This window comes from Hippocampus bargibanti, linkage group LG06 (assembly GCF_051943395.1).
Source record: "Hippocampus bargibanti isolate YZ-2025 linkage group LG06, ASM5194339v1, whole genome shotgun sequence".
Classification (NCBI taxonomy): Eukaryota; Metazoa; Chordata; class Actinopteri; order Syngnathiformes; family Syngnathidae; genus Hippocampus; species Hippocampus bargibanti.
Genome location: NC_142739.1, coordinates 21148760 through 21174147, shown reverse-complemented (window position 1 = coordinate 21174147; position 25388 = coordinate 21148760).

Below are 25388 nucleotides of genomic sequence, written 5' to 3'. Positions count from 1 at the left end.
TCAATAATCTCCTCACTACATATGGTTTAAAAGCATAGTGGACCTCACAAAAATAGCCATGCACACACACACACACACACACACGCACACACACACGCAAACATACACACGCAAACATACACAGATGCATCTATAGACCCTCTAGAAGCCATGAGAATGAGAAACTTGTGAGGACCGACCAAATAGTCCTCACTTGTCAAACATATCCTCACTACACTGGTATAAAATCATGGACTTCACAAAAATAGTAATACAAACTCACACACACACACACACACACACACACACACACACACACACACACACACACACACACACACACACACACACACACACTTACACAGATGCATCTATAGACCCTCTAGAAGCCTTTAGGATAAAAAACCTGTGAGGACCAGCCAAAAATTCCTCACTTGTCAAAAATGTCCTCACTACATATGGTATAAAAGCATAGTGGACCTCACAAAAATAGCAATACAAACACACTCACACTTACACAGATACATCTATAGACCCTTTAGAAGCCGTTAGATTTATAATGAAAATTTTGTGAGGACCGACCAAAAAGTCCTCACTTGTCAATAATCTCCTCACTACATATGGTATAAAAGCATAGTGGACCTCACAAAAATAGCCATGCACACACACACACACACACACACACACACACACACACACACACACACACACACACACACACACACACACACACACACACACACACACACACACACACGCACACATACACACGTGTGTTAAGACATTATTATCCCCACAAAGATTTTCATCCATACATAAGACACAATAATACACAAATACAAAAACACGCACAGACACACACTCACTAACACACGAGGGGTGTGGGCACGTTGCAATTTGCTGAGTACTGCTTGAACCAAATCGAGGAATTAATGAGGGAAGAAATAACAGCCTGTCTTGGTGGGACACTGTTTTCTGTGTGTGTGTGTGTGTGTGTGTGTGTCTGCATGTGTGGTGTCTATGTGTGTGTGTAACTTGTTAAAATCTGGTCTGGCTGTGATATAGTGTGCATTTTGTTGTGCCGCTTAATAATATCACAGCGTTGTCTGATGAAGGCAGCGCGGTGCAGAGCGGCACCCTGTGAAGGGACGCACGTTGCTTTTTCAATTCGGTTTAACTTTTATCCGTGGCCTCCATATATTGTATTTTGTGATTTAAAGTTCAAGGCAAAAAAAAAGACCAAACAAAAAAAGCAATTGTATCTGTACTGCAATGAATCTCCTCATGAGATTGTCTTGGCCTTTTCCAATTTCAACTCAACGTTGTTTGTTTATATGTCAGTTGGTTACCCGTTTATTTTAATTGGGTTGTAGGGTGGTCAGTTTGACAGACGATTTATTTATTTATTTATTTATTTATTTATTTATGTTTGTTTATTTGTTTGTTTGTTCATTCATCTGTTCATTTATATGTTTATGTATTTATTATTTATTTGTTCATTGGTGTACTTACTGTATTAATTCATTTAGTTAGTTTTTTAGGTCAATCTGACGGCCTGAAGACTGCTGAAATTTCCACATTTTGCTGTGCCAATGACCATTTTGTGTTTGGGAGCCTTTTACTGAGAGAGTTGCTTGTTCTGTAGCCACAAAGGGACATAAGTCTTCTTGTGCCGGTCCCAAGCCCGGAAAAATACAGAGGGTTGTGTCAGGAAGGGCATCCGACGTAAAAGCTTTGCCAAAACAAACATGCAGATCAAACCTCTAAAGATGGAGGACACTGATTTGCTGTGGTGACCCCGTCAAGGGAAAAGCCGAAAAGAAAAGAAGAAAAAGTTAGTTTTTGTTTGTTTGTTTTTAAATTTATTTATTTTTATTTATTATAGATTGGATTACTTTAGTTGTGTGTCTATTTATTGATTTACATGTGTTTGTTTATTTATTTATTTATTTAAATATATATTTGCTTGTTTTTATGTTTGCTTATTTGTATGTTTATTCATTCATTCATTCATTGGTCAACATTCATGGTTTGTTAATCGCCAGTTTGGTGATCGACTGGTGAGCATGTGCAGAGGTTCCTTTCCGGCTGCGCCTTTTCTGTGTGGAGTTACCATTTTGTTCCATTTGCCTTGGTGGGTTTTCTCTGGGTATTCCGGTTTCCTCCCACGTTCAAAATCATGTGTGGCAAGCGGATTGAACACTCCAAATTGTCCCTAGTTGTGAATATGAGCACGGATGGTTGTTCATCTGTGTGCCCTGCCATTGGCCGGAAACCGGTTCAGGATGCCCCTGGCTTCCTGCCTGAAGGTGACCGGTATAGGCTCCAGTACGTCCCACGAACCTTGTGAGGATAAAGAGGATCAGAAAATGGATAGTTTGATGGATTCATGGATGATGATATTAATTGCCAACAGGAATTGCATATTTTGTGAATATCACATTTAACAGTGGCACAAATCTAGATAACACTTCCAAATTAAGCAGCAAGTCCAAATTATTGGATAGACCTGTTTGGCGGTGGTGAACTATGAGGAATGTATTCTTTCTTTTTGTCGTTTAAGTGGAGATGGAACCATTCCAGCGTGGAATAATGAAAGACATTCCCGACATTGCAAGTGTCGTCCTTGAAACGCGAATGCTATTATGCTAATATAGCCAGTGAACCAAAAGCAGCTAAAGGTTATACCTTGGTGGTGGTCTCTTCTCCTCTCGTTTCATCTTTTTGGACACCTCGTTGATGAAAAAGCCTCAACTGCTAATGAAATTGGGTCAAGCTGTCGAGAGCCTGTGCGTACGTGTAGCAATTTGCTCCCCAGACCAAAAACGTGAACCAATGAGCAAAAACAAAACCCCCCCAAAAACAACTTTGCATCATGCTTTCATTGTTGTGTGTACGCTTTGTCTGCACGTGTACTCGTTGGCACATGCATGCTCGAGCAAAGAACCAGCAGTGTCACGATCACAACGGCGCTGCGGCCTTAAGCCTGTAAAATGAGTGACTAGTCCTGTGCCCCCATAGCACTCAAATAACCTCTCTCATTTAAACAAGACATGCACTAAACCTCCAGTCATCTTCTTATCTCATGCAATTACAAATCAACGTTGGCTTAGCACCGCATAAGTCCTCAAACTGCCGTCTCACCAGACTGCCGAAAAGTTACAGCAAATCATTGAAAAATGATGGATTATGCTGAGCTGTGGTGTTATTGGCTGTCACATCTGTACGCTTTTTTGGTCGAATCTAAATATAGCATATATCATTTTTTTCTCATTGTTTTATACATGTACTGCAAGGTTTACAGATTTTTTTTTTACTGAATATGTAATAGTTTTTAATTCAAGCAAAAAAATGGCAGTCACATGTCTTTTGAATTATAATAGTACTAATAATAATACATTTCATTTATAAGCGCCTATCAAAACTCTCAAGGTCACTTTACAGTCACAAGATAAGTTGTTTTGTGGGTGAGCAGCGGCAGCCAGACGCGCCAGCGTTCACTCAACCCAGAAGTAACTCAAATAGATAGAAAGCTAACTAGCTAATAGATACAATAATAATAAATAATAATAATACATTTCATTTATAAGCACCTTTCAAAACTCTTCAAGGTCACTTTACAGTCACAGGATACAGTCGCTGATAGCTCCCTAGCCAGCTAGATAGCTAAATGATAGCTAGCTAGGTAGCTATGTAGCTAGCTTGATAGCTAGCTAGACTGTCTTAAGTCTTCTCAAGGAATTCTATCAAACGGAAATTCCTTAATCCGGAAAAAAAAGTGTATATAATGGATAACTACAACTACGTCAGGCCAGTAAACGAATTGATCACAACAAAAGCATGTCGTTTTGGCTATTTGACGTTAAAGAACTTTGGTGCAACATGCTGGAGCAATGGTGTCAAGCACATTTTTTGCCACGGGCCACATTGTAGTTACGATTTCCTCTTGGGCGCCGTTCTGAATTTGGGGAAGCTGTTAGAATGTTTAATCACCTCCACATATAGCGCACAAAAATGAACAATTAACTGGTTTTCAAATTTGAAGTAAAAAATGACGGTTGTGGTTTACATGGGACAATTTGAAAATTGGGTTTGGACTTTAGCAAGCTTCTTGGCACTTGACATGCTTGATTTGCTTTGGCGGGCCGAATAAAATGATGTGGCAGGCCAGATTTGGCCTTGACTTTGACACCTGTGGTCCAGGGTAATCTACATCATGTCACTGTCGGAGGAGAAAGTGTTATGCTATGGACAAGTATGTCTGCGAAGGAAACTCTACGCTCTCAGGTTTTAATTGATGACGGGACAGGCGACAGATGTTACAAGATAAAATCATAAGGCGTATCGCACTTTTCTCGTTGATGACATTCAAATTAACGCTCCGAAAGTGACAGAGCAGATGGGCAAGGACCCTCAACATACTTTGAAGACTTTTTGAAGGCAGTTAACTGGGATTTTATTCAAAGGCCAAGTCATATCAGAGGAGCTTGACTTTCATTTGCAAAAAAGAGAACAGAAACCTCACAATTTGATGGCTGTGGACTCCAGACAACCATGTAATTAAAAAAAGTGAGTCTAATTTCCAACAGTGGCTCTTCATCCATTTACTTTTTAGCCAACATACATGGAAGTGTGCTACATCAAATACTATCAAGTACTACTATTTGATACTAGTTGACACAAATTCCCAGCAGACAAATCAGCCCATTTCCAACGGAGCTTGTGCACCATCTTGTGCATTTTCTGGGAGCGACATTGGAATCCTGCTGGCTCGAATTGGTACTGAAGGACTTTTTTAATCGATTGCAAACATGTGTGCTATTTGAATCATATTCATAACTGGATGAGTAACAAGAAAGCATCTTCTCCAAATCTGAAGCCTGAACAACTCGCAATTTCTGAGGTCTTTTTGAAGTAGTTTAGGGCCACTTCAAGTCATTTGTATTGGTGTTTTGCATTTGACTAAAATATCAGCCCGCGTTGAAAAGGTTTCTTCAGCCGTCATCTGTACTTCTTTGAAGGTGTCAGACTTTTCGCCTCTTATCCAAGATGCTTCTTCAGCGAACTAAAGTCTTAATGGGAGTCTTCTTTCTTCTTTTCCTTTTGGCTTTTCCCCTCAGGGGTCGCCACAGCGAATCAATGTCCTCCATCTATCCCGGTTTTGTGCATCCTCTTCTCTCACACCAGCTACCTTCATGTCCTCTTTGACCACATCCATAAACCTCCTCTTTGGTCTTCCTCTCGGTCTCCTGCCTGGCAGTTCAAGACTCAGCATCCTTCTCCCGATATAGTCACTCTCTCTCCTCTGGACATGTCCAAACCATCTCAGTCTGGCCTCTCTGACTTTCTCTCCAAAGCCTCTAATATCAGTTGTCCCTCTAATGTACTCATTCCTGATCCTATCCAACCTGGTCACTCCCAAAGAAAACCTCAACATCTTCAGCTCTGCTACCTCCAGCTCTGCTTCCTGTCTTTTCTTCAGTGGCGCTGTCTCCAGTCCAAACATCATGGCTGGTCTCACCACGGTTTTATACACTCTTCCTTTCATCCTAGCTGAAACCCTTCTGTCACACATCACACCTGACATTTTTCTCCAGCCGCTCCAGCCTGCCTGGACACGCTTCTTCACCTCTTTTCCACACTCTCCATTGCTCTGGACAGTTGACCCCAAGTACTTAAAATCCTCCACCTTCTTTATCTCTTCTCCCTGTAGCATCACTCTTGCACTTGGATCCCTCTCATTCACACACATATATTCCGTCTTGCTGCGACTGATCTTCATTCCTCTCCTTTCCAGGGCATATCTCCACAGCTCTAGTTTCTCCGCCACCTGTTCCCTGTTCTCGCTACAGATCACAATGTCATCTGCAAACATCATGGTCCAAGGAGATTCTTGTCTAACATCGTCTGTCAGCCTGTCCATCACCATAGCAAACAAGAAGGGGCTCAGAGCTGAACCCTGGTGGAGTCCCACCTCCACCTTGAATTCCTCAGTCACACCGACAGCACACCTCACAACTGTCTTACAGTCATGATACATGTCTTGCACCGCTCTGACATACTTTTCCGTCACTCCAGACTTCCTCATGCAATGCCATAGCTCTTCTCTGGGCACCCTGTCATACGTTTTCTCCAGATCTAGAAAGACACAATGCAATTCCTTCTGACCTTCTCTGTACTTCTCTATCAGCATTCTTAAAGCAAACATTGCATCTTAATAATAGTATTGGCCCTATATATATCCCTACAGTTTTGGTTCTTTTTACATTTTGTTGTTTTCTTGTTCGATATTCGTGTCGTGGGTTCTCGTTTCCACCGAAATCAATATTTATCTAATAGCTTGATAAAAACATCGTCATCGTCATCCTCCCTAGAGACGATGACGATCAGATGTTTTAGTGTGAAGATTGCTCCAATGGTGTTTTGAATGTCAACCTTGGCTCACTCGAACCAAGTGAGGACAGAAAAATAGCATTGTGGAACGTCAGCGCTCTGTCCCTGCCAGGACAAATAACGACTGACTGAAGGTCTTGTGCTGATTTGATTGACATGGTAACACAGAGGGGCCGTCCATGCGCTCCAATATTTATACAAGTTGCACATAACAGGATGATCGGTTTAAAAGAATCGACTTTCTCAGTGATCTGGCCTGACCTCTGACCTTCACATGCCATGAACACCAACTGGTTCCATAGCTCCAGAACGAGATGCGTGGACGATTTACAGACATTCTTACATTGTGATTAATCTCTTGTCCGTATATCTGATCTAACCTGCCCTGCATGAATGATTCAAGTCCAAAATATTTCATAATAAAGATCAAGTTGGTGTTCATCTTGTCATCTGATCAAAGCATTGTGCTTCAAAGTCATACTGTGTCAGGTTTCCAAAAATAGGACTGAAGCGCATAACATACCTATGGACGTACTGTATATAGCGTGCCATCTGTTTGATCTATCCTATAGGTGAACTCACAATGCTTAAATGGAATTTGCAGAAGACTTAGAGAAGTGGCGATTGAATCGTGGAGGGGGACAAACAATACACTGTGGCTCAAAAACAACCGTCTCACTCTTTCTGTAATTGTCACAGGAGAACCACTGTCATTTCGCATCGCGCGCAGGTGGTAATTCTGTGAAGCAAACAAAAATAACCAAAAAAGCAGCTTTTTTAAACCCCAACACCAACCAGCAGCCAATGCGCTGCCTCAACCGCTGTGCTTCCGGCAGCGGTGGGCCGTTAGGGCTTGCAAGGCCTTCTCTGCTGGCCTAAAAATATCCGAATCACAGACTAATGTGAATTAAATTGTGTCCATGAATTCTTGTGAAATAATTCCAAATTGTCTTTCAGCTTTCTTTAAGCATTTAATCATTTAACCAATTACATTTCAGCCATAATTTGTTCCCAGGGTCAGAAATCGACCTGGACACAATCACAATCAGTCTGCAGGCCCTGGAGCAGAAAAATCAATGTGGATCAAACCGTTGCTTTAACCAATCAGATTTCAAGTTGGCAACACGAGGCCTGCTCGAAGGTGCTGGCAACGTCAGAGTTTTCACAAACTATAATTGGCTAATCACATGATTGGCGAGTCACTAGCCATTCATAGTATCACTAGCTGCTACTGATAAGAGCATACTGGCCAGAGCTAGCACACTGTACCGTAGCAAGCTTCATAAGCAAATATATTGTTGTGTGGATTTAATAGCGGTTTTGTCAACCCACAATAGCTGGAAATAGAAGGAAAAGAAGAAATGGATTTGGTTGCAGATATACTGTGAAAGCCATTTTCAAGGCAGAATTTTCAAAAATAGATAGACGTTATGAGTAAAATTTGGACAGATCTGAAGTTAGGAAAAAATAGCAAATAATATTGCAATTTTATGAAGGTACCATGAATCCATACGTTCACGAAAAAAAATAGAATGAAATAAAGGAATATATATTTTTATTTGATTTAGTAAAGCTGATTAACATTTAAAATGTTAACCGGTTAGGAATTGTGTTTACAGACTTCTTTTGATAAATAGACATTTTTTTTCATGTGGAAGCAATTCTTGATGCAATATTGTCATGGAAAAAAATATATTCCTAATATGTATGTTGAAGCTAATGCAAATTCATGAGTGAAGGGGAAAAACGCTGGGAAAACCCTTTCAGACCTTGTTTGGTGTCTTGAGAAGTCATCCAAATACATCCCAGAGGGTGAAAAACAACATAAAAGTAAAACTTGATGTCATTGTCATTTATCTTTTCAATAAACTAAAAGGAAGGATTACAATTTAAATTGTTGCTGGGGGAAAAAAATCCCCATTTTGATTTTGCAGACTATGTCGCTTTGAGGATCTAAACTGGCGCCTCTTAACTGCAAAATTCCACTTCTTTAACTCGGTTCATTTCATATTGACAAAACAAATGGCAACAGTGTGACTCCATTTGTTTATTTTATGCAAAACACCCAGTCAGGCACTCGAATTCCAACTCAGGTTTTTCTTCCCCAAAGGAAAAAAAAACGCCACTTTGCCTATGTACTCAAGATAAATGTGTTCTTTTGTACGAGCATGCAATCACATCCTAAGATTTACTGTTCCCGACCTCGGTGTGGACAGCAGTCGTATATTTGTATTTCAAAGAATATAGATTGCTCTGACGATGATATACAACGGAACCTCCAAAGTCAAACGCAATCAGTTCCAAAACACTGGTTGCTTTTTTCACCATGCAAAAATCACTTTTTACTACGTTAACTCATTCACTGCCAGACGATATGCAAAAATGTTTCCACTCTACAGCAGTTCCAGGGTTTTTGTCATTTTCAGTCAAATTGCAGGACCCACAGAATATTGGGTTTTAGGGCTATATAAACATTCAAAACAGCATGAGAAACCTTAGACTCTCTTCTTTCATCAGAAAAAAAGACTTAACTCCTAAGTTATATTGGTCTGGAGGTATCTGAGCTTGAAATGGGGGCGGCTGTAGAAAATACAGTACAATACAATACAATACAATACAATACAATACAATACATATTGATTTACAGTATATAGCGCTTTAACAAAAGATGAAATGGAACTGAAAAAACATTGCCAGAGGTCAGGCCAGTGCTATTTTGGCAAGAAAAACCAGCAAGACCAAAACCCGTACAAATTCGGAAATGGCGCTCCATGTCACACTTTTCAATTCCCAAATAAATTCGGGAATGGCAGCAAATTGTACAGTAAATGCAGTTACACATATTATATATTGTAGAATAAGTACAGTTACATGTACAGGTAACATCCGACTTACGACCGGATCAACTTACGACCACCCGTACTTCCGACCACGACCTCCAGACCGAATTTTTTTAATTTTAATTTGACGTCTGGCACCACAAAGCGCTAGCAGGCCGGCAACGCGTACAACAATTTTGGCCAGCCAACCAGCATCTCACTCTCGCACAGCAATCGACCGTGTGAAGGCACCAGAGGGTGACTTTGTGAGTCATTTAGCATATTTTTAATGTATTTTGACTTATGACCGTTTGGTCGGAACGGAACTCAGTCATAAGTCAGATGTTACCTGTATTATATATTGTATAGAGTTAATTCCCAAGTTATGAGTCTGGAGTTCTCTGAGCTTGAAATCGGGTACAGAAGGCAAATGCTGCCGCCTCGTGTAAGGGTAAAACATATCCTGAGATCTGACCACCGCTTTATCAGCACAAGAAAAACCACCAGATGTCTGGCCTGCGCTATATTGGCACCCCAGCAAGAAAAACCAAAACCCGAACAAATTCAGGAATGGCGCTCAACGTCACACTTTTCAGTTCTTCAATAAATTCGGGAATGGTAGCAAATTGTAGAGTAAATGCAGTACATATATATGTATAGAGTTAATTCCTAAGATTAATGAGTCTGGAGTTATCTGAGCCTGGAATGGGGCTGCTGTACAGACGGCATGCTGCCCCCTCGTGGAAGTGAAAAAATATTGCCAGAGACCAGTACTTTATTAGTACTCCCCTCACAAGAAAAATTACCTGAGGTCTGACCAGCGCTTTATCTCCCCCTCCCTCGTAAGGAAACACAAAATCTGAACACATTTGGGAATGGCGCTGCACATCATGCTTTTCAATTCCCGAATACATTTGGGAATGGCATTGCTGAGTTAAAATCTCCCAACTAGAAAAAGAAGTTATTTTTAAAATCCTCTAAAACTTTTGATCGAGGCCCAACATTTTCACGTGCTTTAAAATGTTTGACTTTGACGTGTAGGGAGAGGATAAACCGTGAATTACGCCCCTCATTTAGAACACATATTCACCCTTTGTTTCAAATCGGCTTACGGGGTCTTAAATTAAAATCAGTATTAAGTGGAACGGGAGTCACACACTCGTACACAGCCCTAGTTACAACAATAAAAGAAACACAACACACACACACTCAAATGAATCCCCTCATTAACACGCATCCTGCAGGCTGCCCTCAATTCTTTTTGGCATCGGCGGCATGTAAACGTGCGCTTACAATTGAGGCGCTATTCATTCTAGTTTGCCGTCTATAAATACGCACCGTGCCCTCCATATGCGGCACGTTCAGAAATAAACAAAGTATTAGAGGAGAGATTACTCGCAAAGATGGATGGCCAGACAAATGCATAATAAAGACGGAGAGGAAGTTAAAAGGTTGGGATTACAACGACGGGGGTAAATCCGTAGGGGCAAAACTGGAGGTCAAACATGATGAATGAAGGGATGGACTAAGGAAAGTAGTCATCTGGGAACATCTGCAGTGCACACTCACGGAAGGCCGCACAAACACTTCCTCCTTTTACTTCTGGCCACATGTAAGTCATAAATTATTTTTTTATGCACGTCAGTTAAGGGGCTGCACACTTTGACTGCAGACTTTTTTTTAAGTATTGGGCTGTAAGCAGTTGACAGCAGTCATTACATGCCAGCGGCGGTGGGAAACAACAAAGTACACATAATAAATAATACTTGGCTATCGGGTTGAGGTACTACTTGAGTATGTATTTTGCGGGCCGATTTATGACATTCACTCCCGACATTTGAAAACAGATTCCAATCCATGTTGTCAAAAGAGGCTTGTTATGGTTTTTTTTCAACCTAGACAGATGACGACATAGCCTAAAAAAAAGATGTAAATGGAAAGCCATCACGACAACTATGGATAAAAGCGTGATTACGATCCACGGGGATTTTGAAGGCTGATTTGGAGATTCCGTTGCTTTATATAACCCTTATTATGCACCCCGTAATCCAAGGGTGTCAAACTTCTTTTGTGCTGCGGCTCACATTCTAGTTACGGTTTACTCTTGGGGGTCGTTACGAATTTGGGAAGCCATTAGAATGTTTCATCCCCTCCATATGTTACATATACAACACACCGTAAATTCATGAATACGTAGTTTTCAAATTCGAAGTCAAAAACAATGACTGTTATTTTCGAATGGCTGCCGCTGCTCACCCACACAAAAAAATCCTGTGACTGTAAAGCGTCCTTGAGAGTTTTGAAAGGTGCGTAGAAATTAAATGTATTATTATTATTATTATTATTATTATTATTATAGTGGTTTACATGGGATAATTTGACATTTTGGTTCGGATTTTTGCAAGCATAGATTTTGGATTGAATTGGATTAGCCTTTATTAGTCTCGCAGTGGATAAATTTACATTTCACAGCAGCAATGTGATGAAAGTAAGAGGAAAGGAAATGAAGAAGTAGAAAAGCAACATACAGGAGCTGCTGGAAAGGCAGCCACTCTCGCGGCGCCATCTTGAAGTAAAAAATAATAAATACAGTAAAGTCTCGTTATATCGATATCGGATATATCGATAGTCCCGGTTATATCGATACTATTTCTATGCACGCACGGAGAAAATTACATGCAAACAGGGTCGGATATATCGATAGTCCCGGTTATATCGATATTTTTTCGGACTCCCTTGAATATCGATATAACGAGACTTTACTGTAAATACATACATAACAATTAATGTGACACAAACAAAAGACACAGCACAAATTGTGACCGGTAGGACATTTCCAGAACTTATGCAATTACAGGAAGAGCAAATAATTGTCATCAAATGGTGAGTAGTTTTACTTTATGTTGCCGATGACTATTATCTTTAGTGTCATTGCCTTTTTATCGAGCATCTTCATCTTTATTAAGATCATAGAGTTGCTTGTTTTGTAGCTACAAGGAGACACAAGCCAGTGTCTTATTGTTCCAAGCCCGGATAAATACTGAGGGTTGTGTGAGGAAGGGCATCCGACGTAAAAGCTTGGCCAAAACAAACGTGCGAATCAACCCTTTGAAGATGGAGGACACTGATTCAGCCAAAAGGAAAAGAAGAAGAACAAGAACACAAAAGACACAGTCAATCTTACAAACTTTCTGCACCCTCTTTGTTGTATGAAACTGTTTTAGATGAAAGAGGAGAGGATCAAAGTGTCCTTTTCAGCAGTGGATCAGTGTCGTCATGGTGAAATGTGCACATCTGCTACGAGCCAAATGTTGAAAGCAAACACGAAGCTGTAGCATCCGTTGACGAAAAGAGATTGCCTCACATCTCCTGACACGTGTAAATCCACTTCAATTCCAAGCCGCGATAAGTCCACACAGCGCTCTCCACTGACGCTCCTTTCTTCTCATCGCATCATTTCCCGAGTTTGATTCACTCGCGGGCCGAATAAAATAATGTGTTGGGCCAGGTTTGGCCCCCGGGCCTTGACTTTGACACCTATACTGTAACCTCATAAAATGATAGGTTAGCCACTGTTGTAGCCGCCGTCCCACCATCCCCCCGTTTACAATTGGACTTTTTGGTCATATATATCAAGCGTGTCTGTATGGCCAGACGAGTACATCATTTAAATCTGTGGAGGAAGGAAAAAAAACCTCAATTTTGTGTGTCAAATTTGGTTAGCGGGAAACCATCGTGTCCGAAGTAAAACAATTTATCAGTGATAGAAGGCATGACTGACAAGGTTTGGAAGTTTCTGGTTGATTTTGTTTGACCACTGTGATTTCTGAAAGAGCACAAGGAGGAGGGGGGGGGCATTAAATGGGCTGATTATTTTTATTTTGTATTTTTTCTCTGACTAGTATCACAGAAAACATAACATGCTCCAGAATGTGTTGGTTATGAAACAGAGTTAAGCAAGTTTGTCTTTGATTTAGATTTTTCTTTGGTGTTTTATTGTTATTGCAAATACAGTGGGACCTTGGCTTCCGAACTTAATTGGTTCCCAGACAGTGTGTAAGGCGAAAAGTGTGTATCCCAAAAATTTATTTCCCATAGGAAACCATTCAAACGAGAATAATCCGTTCCCAGGTCCCCATAAAACATAATTTTCAACTTTCTAATTTTCTAAGGCTTAAAACTACACAAAATATACCTTATTTTATGTATAATAAATGTGCTATAGTATTATGATTAAAGACATTTTTGGAATGCGGCATAAAATTAGAACCATAAAATGGATTGAAAATATGTATGCTTGGAAATTGATGTTTTTAATTGTTGAAACCTTAAAACAAGGGTGTTAAACAGATTTTTTCCCCACCGGCCACATTGTAGTTCTGGTTTCCTCTTGAGGGCCGTTATGAATTTGGGGAAATCATTTGAACGTTTCATCTCCTCCACTTATTGCTTATACAGAGCGCACAATCATACAATAGAATAAAATATAATACAATACAATACAATGTAATACAATACAATCCATATTGATTTATATTGATAAAATGACTAGTTTTCAAATTGAAGGAAACAATAATGACTTATTGTGGTTTACAAATTTTAGTTCGGACTTTAGTGCACAAGGAGGAGGGGGCCTTAAATGGGCTGATTATGCTTCTGCTAGCATCATGGTTGATTTGCTTTCACGGCCGAATAAAATAATATGGCGGGCCAGATCTGGCCCCCGGGCCTTGACTTGGACACCTGTGCCTTGACTTGGACACCTGTGCCTTGAAATAACATCCAACCCGCATGCTAAAATCACATTGAAAGTTCTGAATGTGTTTCAACACAAAATCTAAATGTGGGAACTAGTTTATATACACAGCCTAAAAAACATCCAATGTTATTTCATTTCTACTTATTTTTATCTGTTAGTTGGTCTATATATGTATGTAGTTTAGTTATTTGTATAAGTTATTTTAGTATATATGTATGTAGCTCAGTTAAAACGATTGTAACTCGTAGCTGATAGATTCCTTTGAAAATGATGTCACTCCTGTGGTCTATATCTGCTGGAGACAACTTCCTCTCTCTCTCTTGGCTCCCTTTCCTCATGCCCTGAAGAATATACCTCTTTCTATGGTGCCTACGAAATAAACAATCTTTTTGTATATCACCTTGCTTCCTGCTGATTAAATATTACCGCCAACACTAGCGAAGAACAGAACCAGGAGAAGAACAACATTTTTGATCCAATACTAAACGAGGTCCGTTATAGGATATTGTAATTGTGTAATTAGCAATCCAATCAGGAGCAAATTCGCAAACGGTCGTCTCCCACAGTATATTTCTAGTTTTTACCATTTTTTTAAATGGCATTTTGAGCAGTTTTTGCAACAATTCCAACAAAATTACTGTGGGGAAAATCTAGAATGGACCTTTTGAAGGACAGATGTTACTACAGGTTAAAAGGTGCAGGAAATGGTTAAAAATAATTAGTCTCCCATTTTCGCCTTGTTCCCCCACAATTGAACTACAAGCAGTTTCGATCTTCCACTTAGTCATTTTCGTTCCAGTAAATTTGTTGTAAACAAGATATGACTCGATCATTCTGACAGCCAAGTGTTCCTGATTGTTGACGAGCAATGAGTGCATAAAACAGGCTGAGCCAGCAATCAAACCTGATTTGTAATTTCAGGTTTAAGAAGGTCAAGTGTTCTTGGGAGTTGTTGTTGTTGGTGGTGGTGGTGTTGTAAAAGCAGTGTGATTCATCCGTTGTGTAGGCAGCAATGGAAATGTTACACGCATAACAATTAAATCTGCGTATGAATGTCAATAATGAGGTGGAGTGCTTTTGACAATCACTTCATCCTGTATTGTCTTAGAATCAAATTTCTTTTGTCATACGCTTCACACTGCAACTCAATGCACACAATTGGTTCAAAGAAATATGAAAAAAAAATCAACGCCGATGCCAATTTTCACACTGATTAGCACCTGCCTTTCGGGCATGCCATTAAAAAACGCAAAATCAATCAGTGCAATTTGTGTCCACTTTTAGAAATCACATTGCTACTAAAATCATCTGACTTGCCTCGAGTCCTCTATCAATCTGCAAAATGAAATGTGCTGTCATTTAAAAGCCGGCACTTGCGGACACAATTGTGGTTTGAAGATTAGCGCCTTGGCTTTTTCGTCTGCGTGCTCAAGCCATCGAGTTTGTGGCTATAAACCTCAAGTACGAAGATTTCCAACTCCAGAAACTCTACGGCCACAATCTGCACGTACACTCCGAACCCATTTTTGCAAACACACACTGCTCTAATTGTTCCTTTTTTGGAACAAACACTTTTTGTGTTTGTCTCCACAAATAAACAGAAACGGTCGCGACACACACCGTGACGCGATGGTACGGAGACGCAACAACAGGGCTAACAGAGACAACATGATTGATGCCATCTTGAAATGATCGAGAAAGCTGGGCCACCACTGGTTTCTTGTTCTTTTGCAATTGTTCAGAATTTTTAAACTTTGAAAAGACCACTCTTACCAAAGAAAAATAGATTGCAATATATTGGAAGATATCAAGCTATGCATTAACTCATTCACTGCCAGAATGTGAAAAAACATGTCCATTCCAATGCCAGAGTTTTTGTCGTTGTCACTCACATTCCCGGACCCACAGAATCTTGAGTTTTAGGACTACATAAACATTCAATGCAGCATAAGAAACCTTCTGTATCTTCTTTCATCAGAAAAAAATAGTTAATTCATAAATTATACTGGTCTGGAGTTATATGAGCTAGAAATGAGGGTGGCTGTCCAAAATACAATGCGACACATACATATTGATTTATATAGCAGTTTAACAACAGCTGAAGCTGGAACAAAGTGCTAACATGGAAAAAAGGAAATGCGGCCCCATTGTGGAAGGGAAAAATATTGTAAGAGGCCATGGCCAGCGCTTTATCGGCACCCCAGCAAGAAAAACCAAAATCTGAACAAATTTGGGAATGGGAATTCAATTCAATTCAATGGCAGTAAATGAGTTAAGTCATATTTTTTCGTATATAGGATTTTGTATTTATATTTCCGAATATACTTCACTATATGGATGGACAATATATGTATACTGTATATATCGATAAATATATTTTAAAATGTTTTTTAATTGAGAGCAAATTGGGGCGATGTATTCTTCACATGTAATACAGTCAAACGTCAGTGTGTAAAGTGTGTATTTAGAAAAAAAATCCCATAGGAAACCATTAAAATGGGAATAATCCGTTCCTGGGTTTCCATAAAATATACTTTTCAACTAAATAAGCCTTACCTACACACAACATACCTTATTCTGTGTACAATAAATGTGCTATTGTATTGTAATGAAAGAAAGAAATACACTGCATTGTATCATAAAATCACTTTATTTACATTTGTGATGGTCATTTATGGCTTGATGGAATGGCATTGGAGGTCGGAGGTCAAAGGGAATTGCTGTTTGGAAAGAGAGGCGCATTACATGAGGACTGTAATTAAAGAAATAAACTGTGCTGTAAAATAAAGTTTTATTTACCTTTTTGATGGTCGTTGATGGCTTATGGAAGGAGAGTCACCTTCCATAAGGACTGTTGGTAAACTAACCTCTGGTGCTGTTCGGTCGTGTGCTTCCGCCGAAGATCACTCCGCCAGCCGTGGTGGGTGTGTATTATGAAAATAGTGCTTATTATAAGGTTTAATTTTCATAAATTTGACGTTTGTAAGACGAAAAGATTGTAAGAATGAGGTGTTTGTAAATTGAGGTCTCACTGTATTCGGTTTTCGACCAAAAATGTAGTTTTTTTTTTGCCTCGGTTTACAACCAAACTGCGCGCACCTGAATGCACCACTTGACTCCCCTCAGCTTCTTTATACATCACTACCTTGTGGCTCGTCTCATTGTGACCGAAATATTATCCTCGTGTAGCGATCCATTGTGAGCAGGCATGTTTGTATTGTTCAATCACAATTAAAAAAATAAGCAGATAGTGATTATATTGATTATAATGGGAAATGTTTCGGGTTTTGACCAAATTGTTTATTTGTGAACAGTGTTCTGGAACAGATTATGGTCGAAAACTGAGGTTTGACTGTAGTCTGTCTTTATATTTTACAACATATATAATCATATATATATATTTAAAATTACATAATGTGACAGTCAGATAGACTTAGATGACGTATTCTTTGCAATCACCACAAGACGTAGCGCTAGCTCATATTTTTAGACAAAAAAAATCAACGGAATCTTCTGGACTGACTTACATCACTGTCTCTTTGAACCAAATGTAAAGCTACCTCCCCTCGCATAAAAAAAAAAAAAAATCAAACGAGCACAGGCAGGCTGCAATTAGCAAGCATTGAGGAGTGTCAGTTCAAGCAGCGATACTACACCCATGTCACAAAGGCTTCACGTTTCAGCGCCTGGAATAACGCTGACCGCAGCGTGTCGTCATATGAGGGCCCACGCAGCAGCGAGGCAGCAGCAGCGGCAGCACGCTTATGCTTGAGTCAGACAATAGCGCAAAAAGTAGCTTGTGAAGTAAACAAGTGTCGAGTTTCTTGATGCGTGTGCTAATGTGTAGTATCAGTACCAGAATGGGATGACGCATTGTTCATGATGTCATCTTGTTTTAAGAGCAGATAATGGTGGAAAAACAAAGTGCAAAATATGGAAAAGTGAGCGTGTGTTTGAAAATACTCTCTGGACGATGCGATAACATTTAGAATCAGCATTTTGGGCTTTCAAGTGAAATTTTAGGCCGACCTAATTTCGCTTTCTATAGTTTTTGCTACTGTGTCAACTTGCTCACCACTCGCAATGAGAATTGAGCCGATTCCGAGTACAGTGTTACATCAGCTTACGAACTTAATTGGTTCCCAGAAAGCGTGGCTTAGGTGAAAAGTGTCTTCCAAACATTAATTTCCCATAGGAAACAATTAAAAATGAGAATAATCTGTTTCGAGGTCCCCATAAAATATAATTGTCTACTAAATAAGCCTTAGAACTACACAAATATAACTTATTTTATGGATAATAAATGTGCTATTATATTGTTATTAAAGAAATAAACTGGACTTTACAATAGTCGTTTTAATTACCTTTGTGATGGTAGTTTATGTAGTTGCCTCTTGATGATATCCGAGTGAAGTCGCCGTGCTTTCTCGGCGATAATACCCTCACACACTGTCCCCTGCTAGCTGTTTTTCGTTAATCCAAATCAACAGAAGTTTTTCAACCTCTTCTTTTTCCTGAGACCGTTGCTTAGACAACACAGAAACACCCTTAGCCACATGTAGCAATGGTCGACTTAGCATACTGGTACTGGGACGCTAAGTCACACAAACGCACACCTCGTTCGTGTTTTTCGATGATCTCCTTCTTCTGCTCGACCGTATTTTTTTTTGTGTGTTCTCTTCGGCTTAACACTAGCCTATGGTGGGGTCTATTTCAGTCCCATAATAGCAAAAGTACTCCATTCGATACCAAACCACGTCCTCACTGAAAGAAATGGTTGACGAAAACTAGTCCGCCAGCCACCGTGGCGCTGTGTGGTTTGGTTTGTCCGCCGAAAACTAGTTCGTAAGCCAAGACTATATGCTCGCGAATGTAATGTTTGTGAGGCGAAAAGTTCGTAAGCTAAAGCATTCGTAAGCTGAGGTATCACTGTACTTCACTTCCTCTTAATAATACTAATACATTTCATTCATAAGCACCTTTCAAAACTCTCAAGGATACTTCACAGTCACATAATTTTTTTGTAATTTTCCTAAATTACAAATGAATGATGACATCATATGTGGCTAGATTGTTTGGCTTGAACAAAACCATCCGTTATCATTATGTACTGTAGATACATAGGGGAATTAATTAGCTTAGCCGTTAAATGCTAGCGATGCGCAAGGCTAGCTTAGCCGTATCCCGTTTGTTTCTGTGATCCGCTATTGATTGGTCAGCTTTCAACCATGAGTTCTGCGTTAGCGTGTTTTTTTTTTCTTTTCCTGTTGGCTGTTGGGTATATTGTTACCATGACAACAAAATATCAGATCCCTCTCTATTCTTTGGTTATTGAAGCCATTTGAAATGGGAAGTATACATCCATCACCATGATGTCCCTGATCCACTGGTGGAAAGACGCTTTGATCCTCTCCTCTTTCATCTAGAACTGCTTCATGTCATCACAAAGAGGGTACAGCAAGTCCTGAAGATGAATGTCTCTCTGTGTCTTTGTGTTGTCATATTGTCTCTATGCTGTCATATTGGATTGGATATGCCTTTATTAGTCTCACAGTGGAGAAATTTACATTTCACCGCAGCAAAGTGATGAAAGGAATGAAAGTAGAAAAACGAAATACAGTAAAGTCTCGTTATATCGATATCGGATATATCGATAGTCCCGGTTATATCGATACTATTTCTATGCACGCACAGAGAAATTTACATGCAAACAGGGTCGGATATATCGATAGTCCCGGTTATATCGATATTTTTTCGGACTCCCTTGAATATCGATATAACGAGACTTTACTGTACATGGAAAGGAAAGGCAGCCACTCTCGCGGCGCCGTCTTGAAGTCAAAAGGACAAAAAAAAAAAAAAACTAAATAACAAATAATATTATTATTATTATTATTATTATTAATATAATCATATTATTTGTTATTTAGTTTTTTGTTCTTTTGACTTCAAGACGGCGCCCCGAGAGTGGCTGCCTTTCCAGCAGCTCATGTATTTTGTTTTTCTACTTTCATTCCTTTCATCACTTTGCTGCTGTGAAATGTGAATTTCTCCACTGTGTGACTAATAAAGGCAAATCCAATCCAATCACTTTATTTTCTGATCCGCTTAATCCTCATATGGTTCGCACTGGGTGCTGGAGCCGGTCCTAGCTGTCTTCGGGTAGTGGGACACCCTGAACCGGTTGCCAGGCAATCGGCGGGCAGTCAGGGACGAATAACCATCCAGGCTCATATTTACATATAGGGACAATTTAATGTTCAATCAGCCTGCCGTGCATGTTTTGGGAATGTGGTTGGAAACTGGAGTACCCGGAGAAAACTCACAAAATATAAACATTGAATTTGTGAACTTTGTTTTGCGCTGTAGTGTTTGTATACTTTCCTTTTTAATTGAATATCATGAGATAAGTGTAGCTTTTTTCTTCTCCGCTCGACGTCATTCGTTTCCCATGGCAAAGCTCAACAAGCAGCCGTTTCATTCTCATATTCACACCAACAGACAAATTAGTCTGCAAACAAATGAGAATGATTTGTGAATGTCAGAAGAGGAAAAACCCACAGAAAATCCACAAACGTACGGGAAGAAAATACAAAATCCACAATAAAAGGCCTGAGCGAACGATTTAATTTGAATCTGTTGACAATAAGGAAAGGCGCGGTGACCACGATTCTGATATGTGGGCATCGTTTTTCAACAACTTCCTTGTAGGCAAACAAAACATGGATTTTAAACCAGAGTGATTTTTTTATGCAAATAAACCGTCTTATACCTTACACGGGCAAAAGCAAAGTCTGGAATCACTAAGGTCAAAAATAACTGTTATGCTTTTCCATTATGTTCACATTGAACTTAATTCAAATTTGATGGAGGATACGCTGATCAATATGTGCAGGAAGAGGCTCGTGAGGTGAAGTCACCTCAAGACTAATAACAGTTACTTTGTGGAATGTTTTTTTTATCCATAGAGGTCAAGATGTGTATTTTATTTGCAACTATTCGTAACATAATCATTGTCAGGATTCATCAAGGGGGTGAGGGTGTTGTTCTGGTGAGTGATGATCCGTAAGGACCTACATTATACGTTGCACAACAATAATTTTATTTATGTATGTATTTATTTATTTATTTTTTTATTTATTTACAGTGTTTATTGATTTATATCATTGATTTATTTATTTATTTATTTATTTGTTTCTTAATTTAGTTTCATTATTTGCTTGTTTATTTATTTATGTATGTATGTATTTATGTATGTATTCATTTATCTATCAATCTATTTATTTTGGTTGTTTTTTTATGTATTTTCTTTGTTTATTTATTTGAGTGTTGTTTTATGTATTTACTTCATGTATGTGTGTGTTTATTTTTTTATTTATTTGTTTGTTGGTTGTTTATGTATTAATTTTCGTTCTTTGTTTATTTTTTTATTTGGCTGTATTATTTATTTATTTATTTATTTTCCTTATTTATGTATTTGGTTGTTTTAAGCATTGTCTTTCTTTTCTTATTTATTTATTTATTTTTGTTATGTATTTATGTATTTTCTTTTGATTATTTTATGTATTTACTTCATTTATGTGTGTTTATTTTTTGTTTGTTTATTTTCTTTATTTGTTTGTTGGTTATTTTTTATTATTTCATTATTTATTCATTTATTTATTTTCCTTTTTTATTTATTTGGTTTTATGTATTTTCTTTCTTTGTTTATGTGTTTTCTGATTGTGATTTGTGTGTTTATTGATAGAGTGTTTTTATACGAATCCGTAAACATCCTATGTTATTTCATGTTTAGTTTAGTCTATATGGATGTATGTAGCTTATTAGAGATCTTGTTGTATCAGTAGGATGCAACAAGTATTCATTTCCAGTCTAATGTTCTCCCAACCCCTTCCCGTAGCTGATAGGCCTGGTCGAGAAGATGTCATCGCTGCTGTGTGATAAAACTAGGTGTAAGGGGCGGGCTTCGCTCTCTTGGCTCCCCGCTCCGACTAGACATGTTCTTCTATTGTTTACAAGAATAAAGTAGTTTTTCTGTTCACCATTTATGGTCCCCGCTGGTATTTCATTGTAAAGCTTCGTCGAACCAGAACCAGGAAGCGATACAAGAATTAGAATTGAACATTTATTGTGTTTGTTTGTTAGTTAGTTAGTTAGTTAGTTAGTTAGTTAGTTAGTTAGTTTGTTTGTATCCGTGAGCCTCGTACCAAAGTTCGTGCTACTGGTACAGGGAACAGTGTTTGGAAACCACTGCTTTAGATGTCCTCGATTTGCGTGATGTTTTTTTTTCCTCTTTTTATTGGCGGGCGGGGGCTTTATTTTGTGCAACTTTAGTGTCATATTCTTCCAAACATCTCTAACTTCAGATGTTCCACTACATTTGTCTGCTAAATTTACTTCATGAATAATGCGTTACAGCAGACTTCCTGCTCAGCACCAGTTCACCCTTAGGCGGTATTGATGCCCAGATGTGGTGTTTGTCCCCACACTCCCCTTATTTCTTCTTCTTCACGAGCGTTTGTTTTATTGGAGTTAAAATGTGTAGAATAAAACTTTATATTTCCATTTTTGACATATTCTTAACGCCCTCTTAGTTTACGAAGCAAAACATGACCCCACCGGGGCATGTTTGGTCAATAAAAAGTCCAAGTTATCGATTCTACACGACCCCGACGTCTCCTATTCCGATAACAACATGCCCTGTTCTGCTTATGAGTCTCTCGTACGCGTCAGTTGTTCTTAATACCCCTCAAATCGATGCAAACATCAGCCGATTTGCGTTTATCATCACATACTCTGCTGGCACTGCAGGCGAGAGAGACACGTGCTAGTGCGTGCATGCACACACACACACACACACACACACACACACACACACACACACACACACATCCAACGCTCACAAGTGTTCATTTTGAGGCTTTAATAGCCTCTTGCTCATACAGAGAGAAGCAAACATGGTGGACCTGAACAACACAAGCCTCCAAAGTCTGCTCTTTAGTCCCTCCTGTGAACTTTGCACCTACACTTGTTAGACAGTAAATGTTTTATTGAGTTATGACAATGAGTATATTGATGTCAATATGCCTTTTTTTCTTTTCCATATGCTGTGGAAAAGAGGTGAAGAAGTGTGTCCAGGCAGGCTGGAGCGGCTGGAGAAAAATGTCAGGTGTGATGTGTGATAGAAGGGTCTCAGCTAAGATTAAAGGAAAAGTGTATAAAACCGTGGTGAGACCAGCCATGATGTTTGAAATGGAGACAGTGCCGCTGAAGAAAAGACAGGAAGCAGAGCTGGAGGTAGCAGAGCTGAAGATGTTGAGGTTTTCTTTGGGAGTGACCAGGTTGGATAGGATCAGGAATGAGTACATTCGAGGGACAACTCATATTAGTATCACGTCGCTCGAGACAAAAAGGCAGGACTCGAGTGACGGGGGAGGCGAGAAGGTACGATCCGAAATACACGGCGAGACAGGTATTGAGGAGCAAGAGTCTTTACTGAGACATGTGATCAAAAAATAACAAACAGGGGATGGCGAGAGAAGACAAAATAATGGCAGACCTGATGGCAAGGTAATGGCGTGGGTAACTTCCAGAATACTCAGACGGAGACGGTAGTGTGCGATCGGCAAATATAGTCAGAAAGCACAATCAAAGGAATGACAAACAGCCGTGGGAACCCAGGTGAGTGAAGATGGGAGGGGCCGTCTCCAGGGAGCAGCGGAGGAGGTGACAGGAGGGGCGGGGCGCGCCCAGGACGGCGACAAGATGTGACAGTTAGAGGCTTTGGAGAGAAAATCAGAGAGGCCAGACTGAGATGGTTTGGACATGTCCAGAGGAGAGAGAATGACTATATCGGGAGAAGGATGCTGAGCCTTGAACTGCCAGGCACGAGACCGAGAGGAGGAGGAGGAGGAGGAGGTTTATGGATGTGGTCAAAGAGGAGTGTGAGAGAAGAGGATGCACAAAACCGGGATAGATGGAGGACGTTGATTCGCTGTGGCGACCCCTGAGGGGAAAAGAAGAAGAAGATGCTTTGCCATTATCCTCTGCTCTCATTTGGGTGTTATAAACACACATACTTGCACGTACTTCATGATCCTTCCAGAGGTTCTAATGACGACGTGCACGTACGCTTCCCACGTGGTCACACAATTGATTATTGTCGCAGATAACGCCACCATAAGCCTTTCCGTGATGAATTCACTCACATTGTGTTTATGCAGCCACAAAATGAGTGGATAAAAAAAGACACGCTCAAGCAGTTGAAGCTCCTGCATCTGTAGTTGCCATGGTGGCAATAACTCGTTGGTCTCTCTGCTCCCCTCAGGCTTGACAGAAACAAGAAAATGCATCTTTTTGAGACATGGAGGGCCGTGTGGGTAGGGTTGTGGTAGGGGGTTCATTTTTTTTCTTCCCGTTAGGAAGCGGCTTGAAGTCCAAATCATGTTTTGATCCTGTGAACGTGCTCACTGACAGTCATCCCCAACCACTGGAGGGTACGGGTATCATCCAAGGACTGTGTGGGACTGAGAGGGACTGAACCGAAAATATGTATCTCAGCGTCAATCTGCAAAGTTCAGTCAGGTGTGCCACTCGACTTGCCCAAATGCAAATTTTGTGAGGTTGAAATCTGCTCCAAAGCGTACACAAACACTAAAAGGACTTCTCTTCCTGGAATAATTTATTTATTTATCCATCCATCTACCCACCTATCTATCTAGCTAGCTACCTAGCTATCTAGGTATATATCTAGTTATCTATCTATGTACCGATGTATCTATGTATCTATCTAGCTATCTATCTCACTGTCTTGCTATCTCACCATCTATCCATCTATCCATCCATCTATCCATCCTGCTACCCCACTACCCTGCTAAACCGCTATCCCGCTATCCCTCTAGCTCTCTAGCGCTCTAGCTCTCGCTATCTGTTGAAAAATATTTTTGTTATTTGTTTCATATGCAGCAGTTCTGTATGAACAAATCTGGTATTGTATTGTATTGTATTGTATTGTATTGTATTGTATTGTATTGTATTGTATTGTATTCCCTTTGCCTCACTCCATCGACTGGATTCATACAGCCACCATAGCTCTAACTTTAGCTTCTATTCCATGCGCCTTACATATGAAAATTGTTCTAAAATAGGCCATTGTTAAAAGTACGCCTTACACACATGTCCGTAGCCCAAAAATGGCATGAGGCCCACTAGCCCAAATGTGATCTGTAATCCATGAGGATATGCTACCCCGACTGTAACTGTTTTCATCTTTCTCCAAGGCGAATGCATTTCCGCACTTCTAATAACAGAGAAGAAGCACACTTTCAGCTGCGGTAGCTGTTGTTTGTGCGCCTGCTTTTAAGCAGGGCTTAGCCTACTGTTGGACGTCCTCAACTATGGTCACTTACTCGCATATAGGTCAATGAATTACGTGGCGA